An 18,004-nucleotide genomic window follows, 5' to 3' on the forward strand; every position below is an offset into this window, starting at 1 on the left:
TGAAAAGTTCAGCCAATAAGAGTGTTATTAAGATATAGGATAAGAGTATCATTAACATGTAGGAGTTATCTTAATGTTACAAATCCTTGTTTGTAATTTATTTTGAAAGTCTGTCACTGCCTCACATGTCATTTTATTTTGGAAAATGGTGGAAATAGCTCAGTCCATGTGTGTGTATGGAATAAGTCAGAGATGTGACGGAAGCAGGTCAGCAGAGTTCAGATATATTATTGAGTTTTTGCAGTAAGTTAATGTCTGAATACATGAAACTAAGTATTATAACATGTTAAACATTATGATGTTGCTGTTTCTGTATAGATAAAGAAACAACACCTGATTGGCTGCTGTATGTTGCAGCTATGTGTCTGTGCAGCTGCCATATTGGAGAGGTCAAGATCAAGCCTGTAGTTTCGGGTCTGATAATTGAAGCCAATGCAGAAGTGCCTTAAACCTGCATTCTCTCCAATGACCAGCAGGGGGCAACTCCACTGACTCCTAAAAGAAGACTGTTTGCATAGAAGTCTGTGAGAAAATGCCCCACTTAATTTATTACCTCAGTAAACACTTTCCTAATGAGTTTATGGTCTCAATCACTAGTTTCAAGTCTTCTTCAATACAGCATAACGTTCATTTTGTAAATTATGGTCCCATGTAATTTAAATTTGACGATAAAGCAGGGTATGCTTTAGAGCATGCCTATGTTTTGATTGACATGTTGCTACCATGGCGACAACATTGGTTAGGTAACATAACCATGGCGTAACCACAGATTCACAGAGTACAGGCATAGCTGTTGCTATTTCACAGTGTTTTTTCAGTTCATTGAAGTTAATTGTAACAGTTTGGTCACCTAAAAGAGTCTTGTTCAACACTTCAACACACCTCTAAGGAGTCGGATGTTCAGTCAGTAAGTACGTTTTGTATAATGGTTTTAAGCCAGTTTTTCACTAAGGAAAATTGGCATTAGCATTATCACAGTTTAACCATGGACTGTAAATGGACTGTGCTAACCAAGCTAGCAGCTAGATTTAAGGTCAGCTCCACCCTCAACAAACAAACAAACAAATGCAGCTCAGGTATTTGTGGCCACCATATTGGAGAGGTCAAGATCTTCTAAGTGTTTTCTTTTAAATATATCTCTTACATTTGTCATTCAAACAACAGCACACTTGACACTGCACATCCTTGGGTTCCCAGGAATACACCTGCCAAGTGTTAAGTCGATCGGATGAACAGTTGAGAAAAGTGAAGGATACACATGCACACACACACATACAGACAGAGACTCCTTCCTTTATAGTAACATAGATACATTAACTGTTGAAAGTATGGGCCCAGCCATGTAATATAGCCATATGAAATTTAAGCATTTCAAGGGCCCTCTCACAATATCAAGTGCTCAGAATCTCTCATTTAATGAAAAGTGTAAGAATATTTTTAAACGTAGCATATCTGGTTTTGCTTTCAGCACTCTGAAAGTCTCTGTGTGATCTTAAATCTCTACCTACTGATGGATTACAGCTTGAATGTGATTAGTACACAGTCTTTGTGTCAACCTTCCATACTATTTGATTCCATGATAGTTCAGACATAACACAGTTAACGATCATTGAATAGCACAGTTTCGTGTTCCTTGTAGGGATGTTCTGCACTGTTTTACTGAGAACTCCATTCTAATGCAGCATCACACCAGGGGCCCTATTTTAATGGCACAAGTGCAACAAGTGCAGAGTGGTAGTTCTTGGGTGCTGAACATTTTGGTTCGTATACAGTAAGTGCAGCAGCTCAAAGTGCAAAAGGGCTGAGTGAAGTGAGGATGTGGTGACTAATAAATACACTCACATCACTGGTTTAATAGCTCTGAAACAATGATGCATGACAACAACAGTTCAACAAATGGAAAGGGTCACGTCTAGATGGTAACCCCAGATTTACGAAAGATCTCACAAGAGTGATCATTTTAACGCAAACAATGATTTTTCCCTAACCCTAACTATGCGTTTTTGTGCCTAAACCTAACTACAGCATCATCATAAAACATAATTATTTTGTACTATGACAAACAACGCATACAGTGAAGGAACAACATGTACAAATCTTGCAAGAGTTTTGCAGATCTAGGGTTACCATCTAGATATGACCAATGGAAAGATGCTTCATCAGGAAATCATACGGTCGTCTGTAAAGTGTGTCACATCAATCAATAAACAATGTGACCGTTTACAATGTGATACAGTAAAACTAAAACTGAAACAGTGTTAGTTTGATGAGCCTGATAACAAGAAAGGGCACCCAGTAGAACAAAGGGAGTCCAAAATGGACTCCATCTCCCAACATGCACCGCTCCGTTCACACATTGGTGTTAAATATGGAAACTCTTGTCTCTAATTGGCAGAGACGCTCCAACACCAGAGGAAGTCACAGCGACACAGCTGTGATGTAACCACCCTGTAAATACTGGCTGCACCCTGAAATATCTGCCTGTCCATTGTAACTGCGCCATGGGGAAAGCTCTGTCCCTCCATGAGTCAGTTTACTAAAGGAGGTAACCCCGTGCACGTGTACTTTCCCCCTACCGACTTGAAGATTGTCCCCTCGCTGGACGAGACGAGACTTCGCCGTGTTCGCCCGAACACAATCACCTGATCCGTTAGAGACCGCTGCTGCCACAACACAGTGCTCTCACTGCCTGCAGAAGGAAGAAAAAGATTTCTTAACGAAGACGGGGGTAGCCTCCCTGACCCGCTCTCATGGTTCCCGCGGATCCTTAAAAAGTCTTAAAAGGCATTGAATTCATTAATCTAAAATCAAGGCTTTAATTGGCATTAAAATGTCTTAAATCAATCTTTCAAAAGTCTTAAAAATGTTTACACTTGGTAAGTAGGATTTTGTAATTGTAATTAGATTCAACTCTCAAAATAATTGATACATTTTTTTTATTTTTTTAAAATAATTTACCGAATGCCTCTCGCGGTAACCTCCCGCAATCACTATAGCGGAACCAAAAAAATCAGTGATGTGGGTGCGGCCGGGACTCTCAGAGCAGATGCACTTTATTCGTGTAGCTGTCACTCTACCTTGGACAACATGGGGAAGTGTAAGTTCAATGCAAATTGGTTGTCAAATCAACATTTTTCGGCATGGCTGAAATCGGTACCGGGAAATTTGTACGAGGCACGACGCATTTTGTGCAAGAAGTGTTTTAAACTCGGCACGATGGGAATTAAGGCAGTGGAGTCGCACATGCAGAGCGCGAAACACAAAGCTTCAACATCAAGCTGCCAACAAACGCCAGGTATTTCGCAGTTCTATTCTACTGTCGTCTCCACCCCCACCCCCATCATCAACAACCGGGACCGCAGCACCACATCTCCGGACAATTTTTGGTTGTACGCCTATATTTTTTTTAAAAATCGACTTCATTAGGATTTTTCAACATGATTGTGTACTGTAGTACACGTCAGGACTTAATTCATGTAAAACAGGAAACATAGCTTGGTTGCTCATGGGCTGAAGAACACACACACACACACACACACACACATAGACAGGACACACAAAAGAGTGCACTATTATGTGTGACCTGTATGGAGTGTCGACAGACACACAAACTCACACGCGCACGCACACACACAACAAGCCCTTTTTACTCTGATCTCTTCACTCTTTACTTCCTCATCTGGCTCATACTCATCACCTTCTCTCTCATCATCTGACACCTGCCAATCCATGCCATAGCTATGACAAGCGTATATGTTATACTGTTTTTTGCAAGAAAAGTGTAGTGTTTTTAAAAATGAAACTCGTTCACTGGACCAAATAGTAATGTTTTATGTTAAAATAAACATTTGGGTAAAATTGTTCCTAACCCTGTGTAATTGATGCGGTTTTTTTTTCCCAATTGTGTTTATTGCGACGTTTGTCTTAAATTTCCTTTCAGGTGGCATTAAAAAGTCTTAAAAAGTCTTGAATTTAACTCACCTTAAGTTGTAGGAACCCTGCACTCTTCTTCAAGTTTCCTCCTCCACGCTGCTGAGGATCAGCTTGCTGTGAAACCAGCCGACAGAGAGCATCAGCGTCCGAGCAGAGGAACCAAGCCGGACCGAAAGACACACCCTGCTCGCTTTCTGAAGCGACCATGAAAGAGGCTTAAGTCTGAGCAGAGACAGTGTTAGATTGTATGTTATTTTCAGCTTCAGTGCTGCTGTTAGCCTTTATCCTTTTAAGCTTCATCGCTCATGTTTGTTGTTGTGAATTGACAGACCACCGATTCCCTTTGTGCTGCTTTGCTCTGAGGAGTATTTGAAGTTTGCTGCCTATTTAGTTGTGTTTACCACGTTAGACTGTTTTGTGTTTGCCCCACTCAGGACTGCTGTGTTTGTGCCACGGTGAGTGAGAAAGTAACCCACGGTCACTTTTCTTCCTCTTTCTTCCCTCTTGTGTTACTAACCCACACACATGCGCACGTACATATACACGCACACCTCTGATAATAATGAATTATTGCTAATAACCAACCGTGCTCCTCATAGATCTAACAGTTTGTGTCCCGTTGCGAGGCTCTCTAACTCTTGGTTCCCTGTATTATTAATTAATATTAATAATTTCTTGATTTTGTAATTCATACTTATCTCTGAAAATTATTAATTATTACTAATAACCAAACGCAATCCTACCAAACCCAACAGATGCGATCATATAAACAGCTTCACCACATTTTTTACTGGGCTTTTTGTTTCTACCATCATTGTACAACTCAATGAAACCCACTCTGTCATCGTCTGGTAGCAGATTTGTGGTGCTGTGTGTGTTCACAACACAACACTCTGCACCTTCCAGACAGCAATATGATTTTCTGAAACAGTGCCTTTCTATTCCATTTGTTGGGCCAATGTTATCATGCTTCACTGTGATTGGTTAAGCTGTTTCATAGCTGGGATGTAATCCAGAAAGGGAGGTAATTTACTCTAACTGAAACTAACCTAGCAAACAATGGGCCTCATGTGAGAATCACTTGTATGAGCAGATTTGTAATTAAGATGCAAATGATTTAAGAACATTTGGGGCATTCATCAATTTTCTCATGCTTAGAATCTTCTCTCAGATATGAATGAAATTTACAGGTAGTTCAGACCTGTCGTATGTGTTAAGAATACATCATCTCTGCCTATATTCACAGGGGAGAATCACTTGTTTGACTTACAATTATAATGCCCTGATTTGAATTAATGTGGAGTTAAAAATATACTATTATCAAAAATTAAATATATAACTAAAACAAACTTAATACAAAATTAATATTCTGTTTACCATATTATCATCATCATTGCTGCCAATTTATTGAAAAGTTTTTTAGATTTTATGTTTCTTATTGGCATATTTTGGGGCAGCAAGTTTTACATTTCAGCAATTGCTAGGGAACTGCTGTGTCTTTCTACAGGTCTGTGTCCAGTATCACCTTGTATTATAGCTGACGGTGTAGCATCGCCTGTTGGCTCTAATATTCTCCCCTAACACCTCTGACTGTCACATCCCCTTACCAACTCCCATCACAGACTGCTTTGCTTTATAAAGATGTTTTTTATTATCTTAGTGTCATGTCAAAGCATTCTCTTTATTTCTGTCACAGTGCAGAGCTACACTGATGACACGTCAGCTGGAGTCATATTTAGTATGAATGCCAACAAGCATTCACACTTTTGTTCTTCAAAGCTTTATTATTATTCATTTATCCTATTACTTTTCTTCTTCCCAGCAGAATTTTTTTTGAAATATTAAAATTTATAACGGAAAGTCTATGGGAGGAATGTTTTAAAGTTGATATCTCAAAAACTAAAAGTGCTGGAGTGCTCATACTTCATGGACAGGTTTCCCATGTGGAAATGTTTAAGATATTCAAACATGGTACCAATAGCGCCACCATGTGGTCAGTTATTACATGTTTTACGTTTTAATTCATGAACTGTGAGGCCTATCAAAACAATATTTGCACAATGTGTTCCTTGGACGATGCAGATTGGACTGATATGGACCATGCCCATTTGTGCATGGAAACTTTTTCCACTATTTTGGATTTTTTTGTAATCACATTTTTTGCTTCTGTTGGCACATAGGGTTAGGGTTTTTGGAATTTGGATTTTGGTGGCGCTACTGTAATATTATAACATGATATTTCTACAGTTTTGTTGTTTTTAATAAAATGAAACTTGGTACACAAGTTCTCCATAAGGATTTGTGCAACATATTGACGCATTGTGGCCTTTAGTGAAACACCACCATACTACTTATTAACTGCCATATCTTAATAACTGTAATATTCCATAGTAACCAAATTCAGCAAAGTTGTACAAATGGGGATGCTGATGCTTTGAAATTTGTTTCAGCTGTCAGCATTCAAATGCATTTTCCTCAGGAAATGCATTTTCTAGTTTCTAATTGTTTGGGGTCTCCTACTACTGACACTCTTATGTTTTTGTCTACTGATTTCTGAGAGCAGGACTTGAAGCTGTGCAGTGTTTTTACTCTTTGGGAACTTTTTTGTGAATAAAACTCACCCCCAAACTGAGAGGAACATGGAGCCAATAATTATGTTAATGATCAAATCTCACGAACAAGTACCTCCTCACGAACAGGTGGCACTCATCAGAAATGAGCAATTTACAATAAGTTCAGGAAGTTAAGAGAGTTTGTTAAATCTGACTTGGAACACTTGTACGAGCAAACCTCACAGAAAAAAGTCAAAGTTTTAGGATTAAACTATGAAAATGTTCTTGCACAAGGCTCATTGTTAGGATGGTGACGAGTCCTTGGCCAAAAATGGTTCCAGTCATACGCCAGAAACAGCAACATGCACATAAATCACGAATCATGAAACTCAAGTCAAATTTTTAGCGGACGTATGCACATATTTGGAATACAGTTATGCATGTTTAAGTGTCAATTTCTCCTTCTAATGAATATTAGGTGAGCAGAAGTCATAGGGTGTCGTAATTTCCACGTTCAGTAAATGTCCACCTGGACCTGACTTCAAAAACACTTCTAATACTTCTCAAACTTTCGCTGTGCAACACATCTATGGGTGTTCTGTTTTGTATTTTTCATACAAAAACCTTTTAATTCTTTAATTGGTTGAGAGCAAATTGTCCTAGAGGGACGTCCTCTCCACACAGAATCAATGTCATTGGGCATTACAGGTTTTAAACAGTTTAGCAATGATGTGAGCTTTATCTGGGTTATTAAAAGTAAATAAAGGTTTATTATTGAGTGACATATCTTCATCATGGATGTATTATCTTCATACTTTTGGTCATTCATGTTTGATATGAGAGGAGCATCATCCCATCTTGCAAGAATACACATAGTAACAACAAGAGAACAGAAACTGTGCAGAAATAGCACTGTTGCGTAAGTTTGCTTTTATGTTCCATAACACTCATGTTGACGAAGAGTTCAGTGATTTAGAGCCTTTGTTTTCCTCACAGAGTTCTGATGAGGACTGTCAGCAGCTGTTTACATCCTGGAGTTAGCATTAACACTAGCCTACTGCAGCTGCAGAGGAAACTGGAGCAAGATTCATCAGATGGAATTATAAGAGTCAAGAATTCATACTGTTAGATTATCAACAAGCAACTGTACTTTCAATGATCATCTTTTTCTGTGTTTATCCTAATAAAATACTGTTGCACATCAATATTGACTCAAGAGTATTTCTGTAAAAATGATTGCATATGTCTTGTATTAACTAAGATACTTGAGTTGTCTGCTGTGTGTTTGGTTATATATAATTTAAATCAAGATTGTCTTGGAAGTGACATGTTGTTGAGATGTATAACAGATGTCCAAGTCAGACAGGACATTGGTAGGACCATTTTACAAAGTAGAGCATATTAAATTGTTAATCTGGACATATAGGATGAAAGCTGCAGAATGTATACTGTGTACATAAACTTTAGCACAATAGCTGAATAGGTCAGTTGATGATAGTAACAACATATTTTGACATTGCTGCAACGCCCAGAGTGGACGTCCAGCTGATGGCCAGGTAACGTCCCAGACAACTCAAAATGTGAGGTCTAGATGAGAGGTTCAGACAACGGTCGTTTGTGTGTCCAGTGTCTCAGTGTTTACTGGGAACCTGTTCGCTGTCAGGTTTACATCAACAAACCCTGTTCCTCTCTGTCTTCTCCTGCAGAGCCTGAAGTAGCTGTCAGACACATTTAATTTCCTCATTCAATCAGTCGATATCAAAGCACATTATAGTACAGAGGTTTATATCAGAATAAACTCCAGTCGAATATGAATTTGTTACACAAGGACTATCTAAAGTTATTGCTTCTATGCTCATCAGTGATTTCTTTGAGCAGCAATTTTTTGTCCTCACATTTAAATATTACACAGTTAATGTTGATAAATAAAATAAAATGCATTAATATTTCTACCTCCACTGGATTCAAATGGATTCTGCCTATTTACCTGTTGCCATGGTGAATCGTAGTATTGGGGCTCCATTGGTGATGGCTTTTTCTAACATTGCTCACACACTTATGTCAGAGTGAACATAATCATAGGGTTGATTTGAACTGACTCTGATCAGCTGTTCTGGAGCTGAAAATTCCGAGTTTTCCATCTTAGGGTTCATCAGCTCAGAGTTCAGGGTAAGGGTTTGTTTTCAAAACCTGAAAGTTAAATACAATGGAGGTCACTTTTAGAATACTGCTAAAAAGGTAAAGAACAAAACAAAACAAAACAAAAAAAAACTCACTTATAAAACAAAACCAAATTCAACTGCTGACTGGGACATGACCATGATCAAGTCATATTAATTTAAGAAAGAAAACACAAAGTCAATTATGAGGTATAAATTTCTAAAGCCCCCATTCCTTTTGTGTCCCCTAGAGCTGCCTATTACTCATCATTAATAGAGGAGAATAAAAACAGCCCTAGGGTCCTTTTCAGAACTTTGGCAAGGCTGACAAAGAGTCATAGCTCTTTTGATCCATGTATTCCTACAGCTATCAATAGTAATGACTTCATTAGCTTCTTTAATGACAAATTTCATCACCTCCTGCCCTCAACAGGCACCAAATTTATCCCCAAACACGGGAATCTTAGAAACAGCTGATATATATATATATATATTTATACTGTCCAATTGACCTTCCTGAACTAACTTCAACAATTTCTTCATCTAAACCATCAACCTCTTAGACCCCATCCCAAAGAGGCTGCTTAAGGAAGTCTTACCCTTAGTTAGCACTTTTTTACTAGATATGATCAATCTGTCTTTATTAACAGGCTATGTACCATAGTTCTTTAAAGTAGCTGTAAACAAACCTCTTCTTAAAAAACCTACTCTTGATTAAGGCATTTTAGCCAACTATAGACCTATATCTAACCCTCCCTTTCTCTTGTTGTTGTGTGACTTTCTACATACACTCAAAAAAATTATTCATGGCATTATTTATTATTAAGCATTTGTATTTCTTTGATTTTAATTAAATCACCACAATTTTAAAATGTTTTTATTCAAATCTCGTAAAATCTGCATAAATATTGTAAACATTGTAAAAAATAATTAAATTGAATCAATTAAAACATATGAATATGGTTTGAATATGGTTTAAGTGTAAGTCAATGCAGTTAAAACGTATGAGATTGGTTTACATATCAAACTCGGGAAGTGGAATTGTTTGTAAACAGATATGTCAGGATTCTTGCCTCCATCTTGACAACCACCTCAGCGCAGCACGAGTGAGCACGAGACACTTGCACGAGGCCTGATTTCTGGTAAATTACATCCATACTCAATATAGTTAATCTGACAGTTTTCAGTGTAAGTGCATGTTTTAGTACTGCAGTTGATACTGTCTAGGGCTATAGTCTGCTGGTCGACTGGTCCATTAGTTGGTCGATATGCTCTTGTCCGACTAAATTCTCATTGGTCAAATAATCTCTGTGTTATTTTCATAAGTAGAAAAGTGCTACATCAATAGCTTTCCAGGAGTAATCCACTATTTCTTGCGGCGGGAGGGATAGACTAACAAATAACATGTGAAAACAGGGGTGTATTCAAAATACCTGTTGTTTTCACAACTTTGAACTCGCCCAACCTAATGGAGACTGCAGGGTCTAATTGTACTCAACGTTTACTGAACGTACTGAACGTTTACTGAATCTGTCTTTCTCCATAATGACACAACAAGAACCCCCACCAGGCCAAAAAAAATATTTTTTAATATTTGAAATTGATAGCATTTGGGAGTCTCTGTGCAGTGCTGTTCCGGTACATGAGTCAACCTCTGTCGTTGCCTGGGAAACTACTGGTAGCGTGGCTCCGTTAAGAAGTATATTTGCGTAGCAAGTGGAGAAAGAGCGAGGGGCAGAGAAGTGATGGTGGATGCCCCCCCCCCCCCCCCCCCCGTGACTAATCGATTAGTTGAAGATTATGTATGATTTTAGTCGACCAAGATTTTCTTTGGTTGACTACAGCCCTAATCCAGTCGCCTCTCTATCAGCTTCGCTAAATTTGTGCACTTCTATAAACTTTTTGTGAATAATATTGGACATACTGGACACATATTGGACAATGATAACATAAGACTATGAGTCACTCATCAGGATAAAGAAATGGTCAGCTCAACCCCCTCCAAGTTTTCAAATGTAAACATCAGATTAAACATCAAGTCAATAATCAATCAATCTGTACATCCATCTCAACATCAAAGGAAACGGTCCTGGCTGCATGAATCTTCTGTGGATCCTAACTGACCGGATGGCATGCTTTTCTCCCCGCTGAGGTCGAGAGAGGAGGTTCCAGGTGTACTGAGCCAGTGCTGAGGGGCTTAAGAGGAGCTTCTAGCCTGGGGCCATTGGGATCCTGGATGGGATTGCTACCTAGGACTGTCCTCCTAGGCCGTTTATCGTACCACAGAGCATGCCTGTCAAAAACCGCATCGAGTTCAAAGCAATTTTTCATTAGCAAAAGGGCTGTGTTTCATGGAATGCTTTTTGGACTACTGTTGGTACTCACTGCTGTATTGCCTGTACGTGTCTGTCTGGACAGAACAATCAACGTTGATGGAAAACAGCTGGGACATTGAGTGATTGGTCTTGGGACAAATGCTGGCTCATGACCAGTTGACGCTCCTACAGTGAGTTTTCATCATAACTTACTGGAAATATTTGGCAATCTATTCCTCTGTCCTGCAGCACAGATGAGCCCAGGTACTAGAGCCAATCACCAATCCAGTGTGTAATGAGTGAGTTCTTGTGGGTGTTGCCCCATCTGATAATCACTGACTGAGAACAGGTGACACTTGTCCACTTCCTGGTTTAACAGTTCCTTCAAAAGGAGCCATGTGCAGCTAGGAGGGAGGTTTTGCCTCACATTTTCTTGACCTCGGTATTGCTGTTGAGGGTGATGAACATCAGATTAAGGTGTGTGTGTGTGTGTGTGTGCGCGCACGCGTGCACGCGCCAGATGACCACACCAGGACTGGCTGGTGATCACTGTAACTTGCAGCTCTAAGGTATGCCTTCCTCTGATGTTCCTAGTTGTTCTCATATGTGGGTAATAATGTACACCTCTCATGATAGGAACGAGGAACATGGTGTTGGCTTCCTGTATGACCTAGTTTGGTAAATTCTTGTTTGAATGATGTGCCTTACTGGCGTCCTTATTTTGAGTTATTGTTGATATGCTTCTGCTTATTTTTGGTAAAAAAAAAAAAAAAAAAAAAGTAGCCTGTGAATGGGTTGTTCATTGTAAAGGAGAGAGTTTACCCCTTTTTGTTTTGTTTTGTCTTTTTGTAAACCAACTGCTGGGAGTAAACTCTTATTTGTGCCAGTAACAGGACGGTTGGGTCGCTATACTCTCGCAGGTGGTTGGTCACTGGGTGAAGGTTTTCCCTCTGCCTCTTGGGTTTTCTATTGCATGTTATTTTGCTGTGCCTTATTAACCCATGTGTGTTTTTGTTTTCTGTCTTGCAGTGTGAATGTAAGCAATTGTGTGCCTGGGTATCTCACAATACTGGTGGTAGTGAAGTATCCTGGAATCCCCCCCCCTTCACTCCCATCCTCCTGTGGGTTTCCCTGGCAACCTCCCCTGTACTGGTAATCCATTCATGTAGTAACATTTTAAAACTATAACATATTTTGTAATAAAGACAACTAATTTTAACCATCTCTATTTCAGCTTTTATTAACTAAAACCATTTTTGACTTTTTAAAATTTAAATAAATTTATTCTATTTTTGAAACTTGAAACTCACGTCTCTGCTCCCTGTCTTTATCAAAGAGCTTGTGTATTTGTTGGGTATTCTCTGGGTGAAATTCCCAGAGTGGTGTTGTCAGGTTCTTGTATGCTGGGGTGCTTTCCTATGGGCCCTGGTTACAATCAGATTGTTCATCTGCCACCCCATTTCAGAGAATAGCAGGTCTCCTCCTCATGCTGATCCTGCTCTCTGGAGACGTTCAGCTAAATCCTAGACCAGTGACCCCTGGAGTGCTGCACAACTTCGATGCTGATTTGTGCCCAAGTGTGTCCGGGACTCCTCTGGCGCCAGTGACGAATGAGCAGCAACTTTCTGAGCTGGGCTTCTCCCTTAACAGACTAAACTTTGTTAACACGAGGCATGATGTCTCAATGAATAACTTTTCGCTACCGACTGTGGAAACCTTGATAGGTCCGGTGTCTCTCACAAAACCTGCTGCTGACACCACTGTGTGTCGAAATTAACAGTGCACACTGCAGTGAGGAGGCAGAGGTTATTCAAAACCTATTCAAAACATTTTTTTTATGTTATAGTGCAGAGGATGAATTGAGTCTCACAGCCTGAGGAAAGAGGCTTCTCTGTAGTCTGGTGGTATGACAGCAGATACTTCTGTATCTCTTGCCAGATGGCAGCAGGGTGTACAGGCAGTGGCTGGGGTGGGTATTGTCTTTAAGTATCCTTTGGGCTCTATGCAGGCTCCTCACCTCACCGATATCACTGATGCTCGGTAGATGGGTAATGATGATCTGGGCAGTTTTAATCACCTGCTGCAGAGCCTTCCTGTCTTGGGCTGTGCATATCCCAAGACAATTTGTGAGTTTCCAGTCAGGATGTTTTCTATTGCTCCTCTGTAAAAGTTAACAAGCACTTGAGATGGGAATTTTGCCTTAAGTTTCCTTAAGTACAGTTGTTTCTGCGTTTTTTTTTTTGTTTTTTTTTTGTTTTGTTTTTCTTTAACAGTTTTGGTTTGACCCCTTTTATCAGCTGAGAGTAAGTAGGCAGGAGAAGCAGGGAAATATGGAGGGAGGGCTTTGTAGCTGCCAGGAATGTTAGTATAAACATCATCCAGGGTATTACTTCCCCTGGTGGGGATGTGGACATGTTGGTGGAGTTTAGGTAAAACAGTTCTAAGGTCTGTTTGAATAAAATATACAATAAAAAATACCCTCCAATTGTTTTGTGTTGTGACCTCATACAATTCCTGTACTGCATTTTTTGAATTTGCATCTGGAGGAATATAAACATACAACTACAGACACACTGGTGAATTCTCTGGGCAGATAATGTGGTCGACATCTTAACATTAAAAACTTGACATCTGGTAAACACTGTCCATCCACCGTTGTCATCTCAGAGCACTTTTCACATAAAGCAGGTCTAGACTGTACTCTTTAATTTACAGAGACCCAACAATTCCCCCATGAGCAAGCACTTGGCGACGGCGGTAAGGAAAAACTCCCCTTTAACAGGAAGAAACTTCAAGCAGAACCCAGCTCTAGGTGGGTGGCCATCGGCTTTGACCGTTTGGTTGAGAGAGAAAGAAGGGGAGTGTGGGGGGGGGGGGGGGGGGGGGGGGGCACAGGAGAATAAAAACAATAACAACAACAATAATAGATATATGACTAGCAATAACAGATAGCAGCAATAGCCAGAGAGGGACATCCCTGCTGCAAAGACTCACAGCCCAGATCCTGGGGTTTCCTGTGGATGAGAAAGCAAGAAAAACTCTGGGGAAGAAGCCAAGTTAGTAACATGCATTAATGGTACATGAATGCACACAGATGCATACAGATAGAGAGGAGGAGGAGAGAGGAGCTCAGTGCATCATGGGAAGTCCTCCGGCAGTCTAGACCTATAGCAGCATAGGTCTAGAGCTGGTCCAAGGCAAGATCTAGACCTATGCTGCTACGGGGCTCATCCAAGGCAAGTCTGGTCAGCCCTAACTACAAGCTTTATCAAAAAGGAAAGCCTACTCTTAAATATAGATAGGGTGTCTTCCCCCCAGACCAAATCTGGAAGATGGTTCCACAGGAGAGGAGCCTGATAGCTGAAGGCTCTGCCTCTCATTCTACTTTTTGAGACTGAAGGAACCACAAGTAAGCCTGCATTCTGTGAGTGCAGTGTTCTAGTGGGATAATAGAGTACTATGAGCTCTTAGAGATGTGATGGTGCCTGACCATTAAGAGCTTTGTAGGTGAGGAGAAGGATTTTAAATTCAATTCTGGATTTTTCAGGAAGTCAATGCAGGAAAGCTAAAATGGGAGAAATATGATTTTTTCTAGTTTAGTTTAGTTTCTAGTACACGTGCAGCTGCATTCTGGACCAGTTGGAGAGTCTTTAGAGACTTGTTAGGGCAGCCTGATAATAAGGAATTGCAATAATCCACCCCAGAAGTAACAAATGCGTGGACTATTTTTTCTCCGAGAAAGGATGTGCATAATTTTTTTTATATTATGTAAGTGAAAAAAGGCAGTCCTTGAAATTTGTTTTATGTGGCAGTTAAAGGGCATAGATAACTTCTAGATTCCTTATGATGGTGCTGGAGGCCAGGGTAATGCCATCTAGAGTAGCTATATCATTGGATAATGTGTTTCTAAGGTGTTTAGGGCCAGGCACAATAACCTCAGTTTTGTCTGAGTTTAGTAGCAGAAAATTGCATGTCATCCAGGTCTTTATGTCCTTCGAGTTAACTGATTGGTTTCATCTGGCTTCATTGATAAATATAATTGGGTATCATCTGCATAGCAATGAAAATTTATGGAGTGTTTCTGAATAATATTACCTAAAGGAAGCATATATAAGGTGAATAGTATTGATCCAAGCACAGGACCTTGTGGTACTCCATGTCTAACTTTTGCATGCATGGAGGATTCATCATTAATGTGTACAAACTGAAATCGATCTGATAAATAGGACTTAAACCAGTTTAATGCAGTTCCTGTAATGCCAATTACAGGAATAATCAATTTGTGATAATCAAAGTTGTGTTTGTGTCAAATGCGACACTAAGATCTAACAAGAAAAGTACAGAGAGGAGTCCTTTGTCCGATGCAGTTAGGAGATCATTTGGGACTTTCACCAGTGCTGTCTCTGGCTATGTTGCGCTCTAAATCCTGACTGAAAATAAACTATTGTTATGTAGAAAGTCACATAACTGAATAGCAAGTGCTTTCTCAAGGATCTTAGAGAGAAATGGAAGATTAGATATAGGTCTATAAGTTGGCTAAAATGCCTGTCTCAAGAGAAGGCTTCTTAAGAAGAGGTTCGATTACAGCTACTTTAAAGGGCTGTGGTACACAGCCTGTTACTAAAGACAGATTGATCATATCTATTAAAGAAGTGCTAACTAAGGGTAACATTTCCTTAAGCAGCCTCGTTGGGATGGGGTCTAAGAGACAGGTTGATGGTTTGGATGAAGAAATCGTTGAAGTTAGTTCAGGAAGGTCAATTGGAGAAAAACAGTCTAAATATATATTACGTTTTACAGCTGTTTCTAAGGTTCCTGTGTTTGTGGATAAATCGGTGCCTGTTGAGGTCAAGAGGTGATGAATTTTATCAATAAAGAAGCTCATGAAGTTATTACTACTGAGAGCTATAGGAATACATGGATCATAGAGTTATGACTCATTGGGCCCTATTTTAACAATCTAAAGTGCACAGTCTGAAGCACATTGCGCAAGTGCATTTAGGGTGTGTCTAAATCCACTTTTGCTATTTTAACGGCGGAAAAATGGTCGATGCACCAGGCACATGGTTCAAAGGGGTTGTCCTTAGACTCCTAATTAATCATGGGTGTGTTTTGGGCGTAACATGCAATAAACCAATCAAGTGTCATCTCCCATTCCCTTTAAAAGCCAGGTGTGCTTGCACTTTGGCAGACTGCTATTATGATGGCGCATTTGCTAAGTAGTAAGAAGGGACACTTCTCTGCAGAGGAAACTGATCTGCTTGTGCGCAAAATGAAAGTGGACGATCCATAACAAGCACGCTGGGCCCTCCCGCTCCTGGACCCTCCTGTGGCCAGCCCTAGACCGCCAGTCATTAATTTTAATCATGTAAAGAATCAGTTGTCCGTCTGTTTAAATACCTACTTCTATTGCCACAATTTGGTCAAATAATTATACAATTTCATCTGTCATTACTGCGATTAGTTAATTTTGATAAATATTATGACTAAGCATTATGACATGTATTTTTAGAAATATATTAATATACACAATAATAATCTTTCACATTGTAATCTTTTTATTTGTCATCTTTTGCATGTTTGTGCACTGCTGCACATCCTGGTGTGTGTAAAAGGCAGAGTGCATGTGTGTTGTGCATCCGCCTATGTAGGCGCATATTGCTGTCTTGATAATGCGCCCTTAAAATAACAGTGAGACACTGCGCCATTGATTTCAGACCAGGTTTTTGTTGGTCAATAGCGCAGTCGCTCTCTGCTGCCTCAGCTTGCTTTTGCTTTTCTGGAGGCAAAGTCATTTATGACATCACTGTAAGAGATCTGACAGCCAACTTTGTTGTTGATACTAATTAGTGCAAGTCCACTCAGTCTTTCTTGTGCTGTGGAAGATCTCAAGTAGTTCTTGATCATTTTGAGCTCAATTTGAGCCTGCACTTTCCCTGTGTCACAGGGACAGTACAGGCCATCCGAAGAGCTACCAAAAGATTTGGGTACAACTCACAGATCTCATTTTGAGAGAGGTAAGTCAGAGGCTCAAATATGGTCACCTTTGCTGTGGGGAGTTCTAGAAGGCTCTCCATCTATGTAGCCAGTGCACTCCCATCAATATCAGCCTCTTCTCCACAGATGAATTTGTCTCCAAGACACTTACACTGGTCCCTCCGTATCTGTGCATCAAGCTGCCTAAAGTTGAGAAGCATTCAGGAGTTGTCTCTAACTTCTCCCAGAGACTGAAAGCAGTCCTCCAAAGACTGGATGCTACAGTCTACCACAGCAGTAAAAAAGTATGATTCCAGTCTCTTCATTGCATCAGCTTGTGGCTCACCTGTGCCTTTTCCCAATAAGTGTTCCTCTTCTCCTTCAGCGCTGCCTAAGTATTCATTTGCTCACAAATCTCTTTTGCTGAGACCTATGTATCCTTAAAACCAATTGTCCTGTAACTGATTAAACTGTCTTTGTTTTTCTGAATGAGGCCCACTGCCACATCAAGCTGCATATTGGTTGATTGAAGGAACTTGCTTTTGGTTTTAATTTGGGAGAGAATGTCATGCTAGACCATGCAGTGAATTTGAAATCTAAGTGATCCAATTCTAACAAAGCTTCTCTCACCTTGTCTGCTTGATAGCGTGAAGGTTCAATACTATTAACCCAGCTCACCCATTGCGAGCTATCCAGGATTTGAGTATGATGTCCACATGCTTCTTCAAGATGTCCCACCTTTGAGCAGAACCAGAGGGAGTCTGTAAAGTTTATCCACATTTAAAAAAAAAACAAGTGGCATCCATGGACACTTTAGCAGCATCTGAAATTTAAGGTATGTGCTCCACAAGGCACATGAATAGCACAAGGATTTTTCACTAACAGCCTGGCCTGCACACCTTTTTTTGCCCTACTTGTTTGCACTGTTGTCAAAAGAATGTCCCCTGCAGTCCTGGAAAGGGAAGTTCAATTCCTCAAGCCTGTTAAGAATTAGTGTGGACAAGCCTAGACCAGTAGATTAAGGAGCTACGAGAATCCCAATAAGTGTTCCTTTATCTCTGGTGTTTTG

The 18,004-nt window shown here is 40.0% G+C and overlaps 1 long non-coding RNA gene across 1 annotated transcript; it reads left to right on the forward strand.

The window, feature by feature from the left end:
• The first annotated feature begins 2,734 nt into the window (after window positions 1–2,734).
• Window positions 2,735–7,690, forward strand: LOC122997614. Its single transcript, XR_006407243.1, has 3 exons — window positions 2,735–3,295; window positions 3,988–4,388; window positions 7,482–7,690. It is a non-coding gene; the product is annotated as an uncharacterized LOC122997614 (long non-coding RNA).
• The last annotated feature ends 10,314 nt before the right edge of the window (window positions 7,691–18,004 follow it).

The sequence above is a fragment of the Thunnus albacares genome, chromosome 14, assembly GCF_914725855.1.
Source record: "Thunnus albacares chromosome 14, fThuAlb1.1, whole genome shotgun sequence".
Classification (NCBI taxonomy): domain Eukaryota; kingdom Metazoa; phylum Chordata; class Actinopteri; order Scombriformes; family Scombridae; genus Thunnus; species Thunnus albacares.